Genomic DNA, 8,384 nt, shown 5'->3' on the forward strand with positions numbered 1-8,384 from the left:
GGGGGCCGGGCCGTGACGTCACGCGGCGGCGTGGGCCCGGGGCGGTGCAAGGCGGGGGTGTGGGTTCGCATCTGCGCGCCGATTGGCTGACCGGCGGACGTGGGCGGGGCGACTGCGCAGCCCGGGGCGGGGTTCCGCCCAGAGCTTCTGACTGGGCGCAGCCGGTTTGCGCTCCGGCGCTGGGAGTGAGAACTCGCCGAGGCTGCCGGGTCCCCGCTCAGTCATAGAGAAACTGGGCTTGGGGAAGTCTGGCGAGACACTGGGTCTGGTGGTCTTTTCCCCTTTTCCTAGTCTATTTTTAGTTTACTTGTGATACCTAGGATGTGCAAAAGGTATGTAAATTACATATGACATCTCACAACCCTATAGTCACCACCCAGCTTGGAGAAAAAACACGATCCAAAGAGCGTAAATGCCCAGTGTACCCCTAGTATCAATTTGCATATTTTCGATTTTTCTAGAAAAGGCATTCTTTACTACAATACGCTTTTTGGCCTATCTTTTCTGATCATCTCCAGCCCAGAGTTTAGACCTCCAAACTTCTCTGTCCAGGCTGCTTCTCTACTTGTATGTCCATAGGTCACTGTCAGACTCAGCCTGGCATCTTCTTACCTCCACGTCTCTACACGCAGGCCTTCCTTGGCCACCCTTGCAGCATATGTATCACGTGACTCCATTTAATTTCCTCACAGTTACCTGGTTGCTTGATTTAAGATGGCCTGCCTCCAGAGTTTAAGCTTCAAGAGGGCAGAGACCTCGTTTTTTTTGTTCATGGTTGTTCCTGACAAGGTATATTCCACTAGTAATGCCCAAGAAATTAATGAATAATTCATTTGAATTGAACTCACCATTCCATTTTTCTCCCTCCCCCAATCCTGTCTACCTCTTTTATTTCCTGTCCTGAAATATGACACCACCATCTGCACCGCCACCAATGCCAGCAACTTTCCCGCTACCTTAGACTCTCTCTCTCTCAGCAGCCAGTCACTTATCTGTCACTTCTATCTCCTGAAATTCTCCCAAAGCCATCGCTTCTCTGTATTCCTTCCACTGCTGCTGCCCTTTCAAGTCTTCCTTTCTCTCATCTACTTTGTAGTGAAAATCTTCTACCTGCTTTCATAGGCCACCCCTTCCCCTCTCCAGAGGCACCAGGTGCAGAATATACCAACTGCTTTGTTTTCAATCTCCCAGCGCTGCTTAAAAGCTTAAAAGCGGTACCTTGACCAGCCAAGCTGCTAGATATCCTTGTGTGTAAACACAAAGAGAGCTTAAGTAGAGGGGGAATTGTGTGCAAACACTGGAGCTAGGTATTTGATTGCCGAGACTCTTTAAAAACAACTCCTGGGAGCAGTCATCCAAAATACAAATGCAATGAGTACTCTATATTAAAGCCATTACTCCCAGGCCTAGAAAGGGGGAAAGCCATACTAATGCTCCACATATGAGAAGAAAGAAGGAAGAGAAAAGAAGTGTTTCTCATGCTTCCTAGATCTCCCAAATCCCTTGCTTGATTTACTTAGGAAGTGAGTGTTGGTATTAGCTGAGGATTTATGAGGCTTGAGTAGAGAGGAGGAGAGAATAATGCAATCGTGCTGGCCAGGAGGGAGTTGCTCCCATCCCGGCAAAATTCTAAGCCCTAGGACATGCTGCCATCTTTGGAGCACAGCCCTCCATTGTGGCTGCTCTTTCACAGAGCTGTCTGAGACTGAGACACGGGCTTCTGCCCTCAAGACAGCACCCAGCTTCCTGCCTTCTCTCCCTAAGGACTGTCAGTCTAGGGCTGTGCTAGATACACAAACAGGACTCCTGACCTCCTTGTTCATGATAACGCTGCCTTGGGATTGGAGTTTTCCCAAGGTCTCTTTGGTGTATTATCTTGTTTGGATACTCACAATGTTTGGTAGTTGTGTTGTTTTCAGTCCCTTTTTATGCGTAAGCAGGATAGATCTGCCCAAGGTCACACAGCTAGTTAGTGGCTGATGCAATGATCTTACATGGCTCAGACAGAACAGGCTGTGGCCTAGGAAGCCCCCTTCCTCTGCTGGCCTGACAGAAGAGGCTATCCCATTCATTCATTCATTCAACATGTTTATTGAGCTTTTACTCTGTTCAAGGCAGTGTCCTAGGCTCTGGGGGTTACAGCAGGGATTAAAATGGATAAAAATCCTTAATGAAACAGTAGCAATCAAATCCAGCAGTATATAAAAAAGATAATACATCAGGATCAAATGAGCTATGTCACAGGAATGAAGGTTGGTTTAGCATTCCAAAATCAATATAATTCAGTATATGTTATATATAGGTTTAATATGATTTTAAATCCATTGCCATAAGAATGAAGTAAGTCCTACCAGGAGGTCCTCATTCTGCCTCTGCTGTTGTTGATAATCAGTCAGCAGCCTGGCTGCTGAGGGGACCCCGCATAGGGACTTATTGATTAGTACATGTGGAGAAGCAAGTGTGGCAAGGGGACATTTAGACTATAAATACCAAGAGTCTGTGAGGACTATTTGAAAGTTTCAGTTTGGGCCAGAGACACTTCGATAATCTAAAAACTCTCCAAAGATCCTTGGGGCGTTCTCTCCCGTCTTGGTGAGGTACTCCTCGAAGACAGTGGTGATAAACCTCTCAGCGCCTTGTTAGAGAGATCAGCTTGCTCACCAACACTGGCGTCTTCATTCCCTAGCCACGTGACCTAGCAACCAAAGACTTTTGCTTTTGCTCTGGAAACTGGAAATCAGTTTTTTTGGTTAGTTACCGATGCTCCCCAGTGCTTCCTCGTATAAAAAGACAGCTCTGTTAAAATTTGGACTTTATTCATTCACCTCCCCTTGCCTGAAACAATAGTGTAATTGATCTGTCATTTGTTTAAAGCATGTTATTTCTTTATTTGGCTTATTAAGAGATATTATCCTGTATACTATTGGCTTGTGAAATTACTATAATTTTCACAGCAAAGCTGCGCTAAAGAAATTGCTGGCAATGAAAAAACTCAGTTTCTAAAGCATACTTGCTGTCTCCCAAATCAAAAACAAAGCAGCACATTAACAGAATAAAGGATAAAAACCAGATGATCATGTGAACAGATGCAGAAAAAGCATCGACAAAACTAAATACCCATCCCTGAAAAAAGTTCCCAGCAAACTGGAAACAAGAAGGACTTCTTCTACCTGGTAAAGGGCATCTACGACAAACCTACAGCTAACATCATACTTGATGGTAGACTGCCTGTCTGCCCCCCTAAGACAGGCAACAAGAAAAGACATCTGTTCTTGCCACTTAGGCAACATGGTACTAGAGGTCCTGGTCAGTGCAATAAGACAAGAGAAAGAAATAACAGTCAGAAAGGAAGAAACAAACTGTCTTTAGTCACAGATGACATAATTGTTAACGAGGACATCCTGAGGAAGCTACATAACTACTGGAACTAGTTAGTGAATTTAGCAATGTCATAGGAGACCAGGTCAATATACAAACAAGAAATAAGTGTTAGCTGCAAACAATTTCCACATGAAATTTGGAAAAATTCTATTTATAATAGCATTAAAACAAACACACAAATCCAACCAGCAACAACAACAACAAAGAAGCCACACACAAAGGAGCACAATGTTCCGTTTAGATGAAAGTCTAGAAAAGACCCAACTAATCAGTGACAGAGAACAGATTGGTAGATGCCTGGGGCTGGAACTGGGTTTGCGGAAGGGACTGACTACGAAGAGGCCAGAGGCATTTCTTGGGGTGATGGGAAGGTTCTGCATCCTGATTAGGACATATATATTTGTCAAAACTCATTGAAATTACACTTAAAATGGGTGGGTTTTATTGTATGAGAATTATATCTCAATAAAGTTGATTAGAAAGAAAAAAAAAAAGCAAGGCAGACTACATATATAAATATAGGTACAACATACCAAGTTTAGAAATGAGGAAGGGTGCAGATAGACAGTTATACCCAGAGCTCCCCTTAGGTGTTGCTGGGTTACAGGCCACGCCCGGGCTTGGGGGAGGCCGAGGGAGAAGCTGCTGTGGCTGCTGCTGCTGCTGCTGCTGCCGCCAAACCTAACTGCTTCTTGAATCCTGTTTTTCTGCAAAAGCTGCTGGCTCCTGGAAAAGCATCCCACCCTCAAGCCCAGGGGCTAGGGTTTCACATCTTTGCAGGGCTTTGTAAGCACCACTTCAGTTTTGCAGAGAGCCTCAGGCTGGAGCAGGGCTGGTTTCTGTCCTGAGAGGCCCCACATAAGAGCTGTGTCTGCCCAGGGCCGCAGAGCAGAGTGGGTGCAAAGGACAAATGCCCTGTAGGCTGCTGCTCTATCTCCTTTGCTTTCTCGTTAACAAATCCACCCTGAGCCAAGTTTCCAGCTACAGCCTGACCAGGCTCTGCAAGCTGAGCCGTCTCCTAAATGAAAGGCCTGTGTCCTCCGACTCACTGGGAGGGCCGCTGCCAGGCAATTTCCTCTCTGTGTCTGCCAGGCTGGAACCTGATTTTCCATAGTCTTTGTGAGTCCGTTGTCCCTGCCCCCACATCTCCTTGACTGTTTCTTAGAAGGAAAGCACCTTCGGTAAAATGTCAATGCTAAGCAGCCCAGACTTGGCGTTTCCAATATATTTCAGATAATGCTTGGAACTTGAGGGGCATTCAGTGTTAACCGATGACACTTGCAGCTGGACTACGTGACCAGCCGGGCAGGCGCTGCTAAGGTAGACAGGGCCCTTTTCCTTCCCTTTCCCCTTCCTCCCACTCTTCCTTTGGTCCCAGTTTCTGAGAGGCAGTGGAGCATACGGTTCTGTTGCCAAACTGACAAGCTACATAATCGCTCCCTGCCTCAGTTTCCCCACCTATACAACCAGGCTAGTTCTGGTACATACTTCGGAGTGAAGATTAACACTTAATATGTGTCAGGCACTAAGTCCTTCCAAGGCTAAGTTAGATCTCTGATCATATCCCTACTTACCATGCCATGGAGAAGTGAAATGGCGGGGGCGGGGGGGGGCTCGCTAGTAAGTGGGGAAGCTGGGATTCGAACAGAGGGAATACCTTGCCAGAGGGCATGTGCTTAACCCAATCCCTCCCCCCAACACACACACACACACACACACACACACACACACACACACAGTCCGAGGTAGAACACGTGATGGGCTTAGAGCCCTGCCTATGGCTGGCATTGAGCACACAGTCTTTAGTACCAGACTTCTCCTTACTATCTGTTTGAATCCATCCAAATGCACCAAAACTCTTCCAATGCAGGAAAGCAGAATGGGCTGGAGAGAGAGAGGTTAAGGACACTATAACCCTAAAAGAACTGTCATTTATTGAGCACGTGCTATATGCCAGTTTTGTGCCGAGGATGCTGTAAACACAAACCCATATCCAGCCCCACCCCCTCCGGGTGTGTTTCACAAGTCAGAGCCTGTGATGATTTTGGAGAAGTCAGATGATGCACCTGCCACCACATACTAGATGGCACTCCCGGGCCAGGGCAGCACTCCGTCATCAAGCACGTGACAGTTCTGAATAGTCACACTACGTGAGATTTAAAAACACTCTGTAAATAGCCTCATGGTCAGGCAAGGTCAAGGTTTGCCACCAAATGAGGTGGAATCAGGGCAGGTTCCACTGCCAATTTCAAAGCTTTTGGATTTTTGATTGGCGGATAAGGAATCCTCGAGTAAGCAGTGTTTCGTTTCATCTTCCCACCAATCCTCTTGCCTGGGTGGCCGACTGCTTTGCCTGAGGTTACAGAGCCATGACAGCCACAATGGCAAGAGCATACATGATAGCCAAGTCCAGTGCTATCTCATTTAATCCCCCCAGCAAGCCACGGGTTCTTATTTCCATTTTACAGATGAGCAAACTGAGCTTAGGGGAGGTTAAGCAAGCTACTTCTGCCTGCAGAATGGGAGTGCTTTACCACCAAGCTGGGCGAAAGTTAAACATACCTACCCTAAAGTCAGGCCACGTGGATTCAAATTCCAGAACCTTGGGCAAGCTGCTTAAAGCCCCAAGTTTCTGTTTCCCCAGCTGTAAAAAGCCATAATAGTCCCTGCCTCCCAGGGTTGTGGTGAGGATTATGTAAGCTAATTGTGCCTTGGCCGGAGAAACTGCCAGTAAACATAAGTCTTATTATTATCATGCTTTTGGCTTCCCAGCCTCTCAATAGGGGTTTAAGCCACACTGATTGATAGGAGGTGGCTTGCCAGTTGGCTGCCAGCTGGCAAGCCTATTGGGGAGGAGACTTTGAGAAATGGGGTCTGGGTTCTTGTCCACAGAGTGTAGCCTTGACCTGGGAGATTCATTTCCATTATTCTCTTCAGCTTGGTCCCAATGCTGACTGCTTTGAACTCTGGGGGATGCTGGGCCAAGGGCAGCAACATGGATGTGCCCATTCCATAGGGAGAGGCAACGATATCTGGACACACGGCAGCTTCCAAATGCTGAGGGGGTGGGGCAGGGCAGACAGCATTCAGTCATTCACGCATGCAACAAATACTGATTTGCCCCCTACTCTGTTGCAAACCTGAGCATGGCACGGGGCATCCACGGCAGGTGAACTTAACAGGGTCCTGCATACCTGGAGCTTCAGTCTTGTGGAGAAGAAAATGCTACAAACACTAAAAGAGAAGGGGAGCTGGGGGGGGGGAGCACGGCACAATGGGAGCCCCTGGGCTTGTCTGAGGAGGCTCAGGGAGGGCTTCCTGGAGGAAGGGAGCCCTGAAGACTGGCTGGGAATGAGCTGGACTAAAAGAGGGGGGCCGAATGGTCCAGGGGGAAGAGCAGCAGGGGCAAAGGGCCTGAAGCCTGGAGAGAAAGTAAGTCCTGTGCAGCCGGAGAATGGCACGGAGAGAGAGAGCAGAGGTAGGCTGGGTCAGGAAGGCCCAGGAATTTGCGCTTTATCCCAAGGGCAATGGGAAGTCATCAAGGCTATGACCCTTTTGAAGCCTTTTGAAGATTTTTCTGGCTGCTGTGTGGACAGAGAATTGGTCGATGGGAGATTAGGATCAGGGAAATGTTTGGATGGTGGGGAGGAGCAAAGGTGGTGGCCCAGATCAGGGGCACCATAAAGGGCAGAGGGAAGGGCTGTAAATTTATTTCGGTGGAAAGCTCCAGATGACAGGGCTATGGGAGGGATGGATGAGAGGGTGGATAAAGACTATGGCTCCTGGGTTTGAGCCCACATACAATGGCGTGGGGGAGACTGTGAAGGTGAGAGGCGGAGCTCCTGTGGTCGGGAGGGCGACTCGAAGCCCTCTGATGTGATCTCGTGTAGAGGCTTGGGCTGGCAGAGACATGGCTTCCTCTGCCTCCCTTACGTGACTTGCCGATCGTGGGGCTGGGTTCTCCCCGCTGTGCCTGGACTGGCATGACTGAAAAATGTGGGGCCAACGCAGGTGACCTAGGGCCGAGGTGCTTGTCCCATATCCAACACTGATGGATGCAGGATTTCAGAGCACAGTGTCCCCATGGTGTCGCCTTCAGTCTGCCCCACAATCTGCCCACGTAAGCAAAACAGGAGAAAGCAGTGCCCTGAGGATGTCGCCTCGGCCAAGCCCAGGGGGGAAGAGCCACTTTTCTCCGGCAGCTGCAGCGCAGCTGCACCTGATGGAAAGCTCTCTGGCTTCCTGTAAGACGACACGCCTTCGGTGCCAACCGGATGTCCGTGAGGCGGCGTGGCATCAGGCTCAGACAGGTCGCTTTTCAGTGGGCGTTTTCTGGGCCCAGGGAGGCAGAACCAGGGCCTCCTTTGGAGGACTTTGAAGAATTCATTAGCTCCTGGGAATGATCCCAGGTTCGCTGCCCTCCCAGAGGCGCTGGCCGGGGTTGCCACAAGTCTAAGTGGGGCAGAGATGCTGCCTTGCCGGGCCCGGAGCGGGGGGAGGGGCGGGTCTGCAAAGGGGACCCAGAATCCTGGCACCTGCCCTTGTATTCACTCGCTCAGTGTCCTCACGACTCCGTGTGGTGGAGATGGTTGCCATCGTTCCCTTTTGACCGGTGAGAAAACTGAGGCATGGCGGCTCGGAGCCCGTGTGGTTTGGCTCTGGAGTCTGTGTTTCCCCCCTACCCACTCCCCCCTACCCCCCAGTTCCAGGACTGGACCAGAGGCTCTAAGTAGAAGGAGTCCTCCACCTTTCTGTGTCGTTCTTTCAAGGTAAGTGCCCTGGAAGCCACCTTCCCACTGACCGCGCCTCTGTGCTGATGTGTAAACCTGTCGCCAGGGACGGGGGAGCGAAGGAAGACGGGCTGGGCTCTCGTGACCAGCGGGTGTTGCCTGCCTTGGCCACGGCCGTCACCAGCCAAGCTAGCGATACCTGAGCACGTCACCGTGTGCTCTGGCCTCTGCCACCAAACTATGGGCTTCCCCAGGACAAGGGCACGTGGTTCC

This window comes from Pteropus vampyrus, unplaced genomic scaffold, assembly GCF_000151845.1.
Source record: "Pteropus vampyrus isolate Shadow unplaced genomic scaffold, Pvam_2.0 Scaffold484, whole genome shotgun sequence".
Lineage (NCBI taxonomy): Eukaryota > Metazoa > Chordata > Mammalia > Chiroptera > Pteropodidae > Pteropus > Pteropus vampyrus.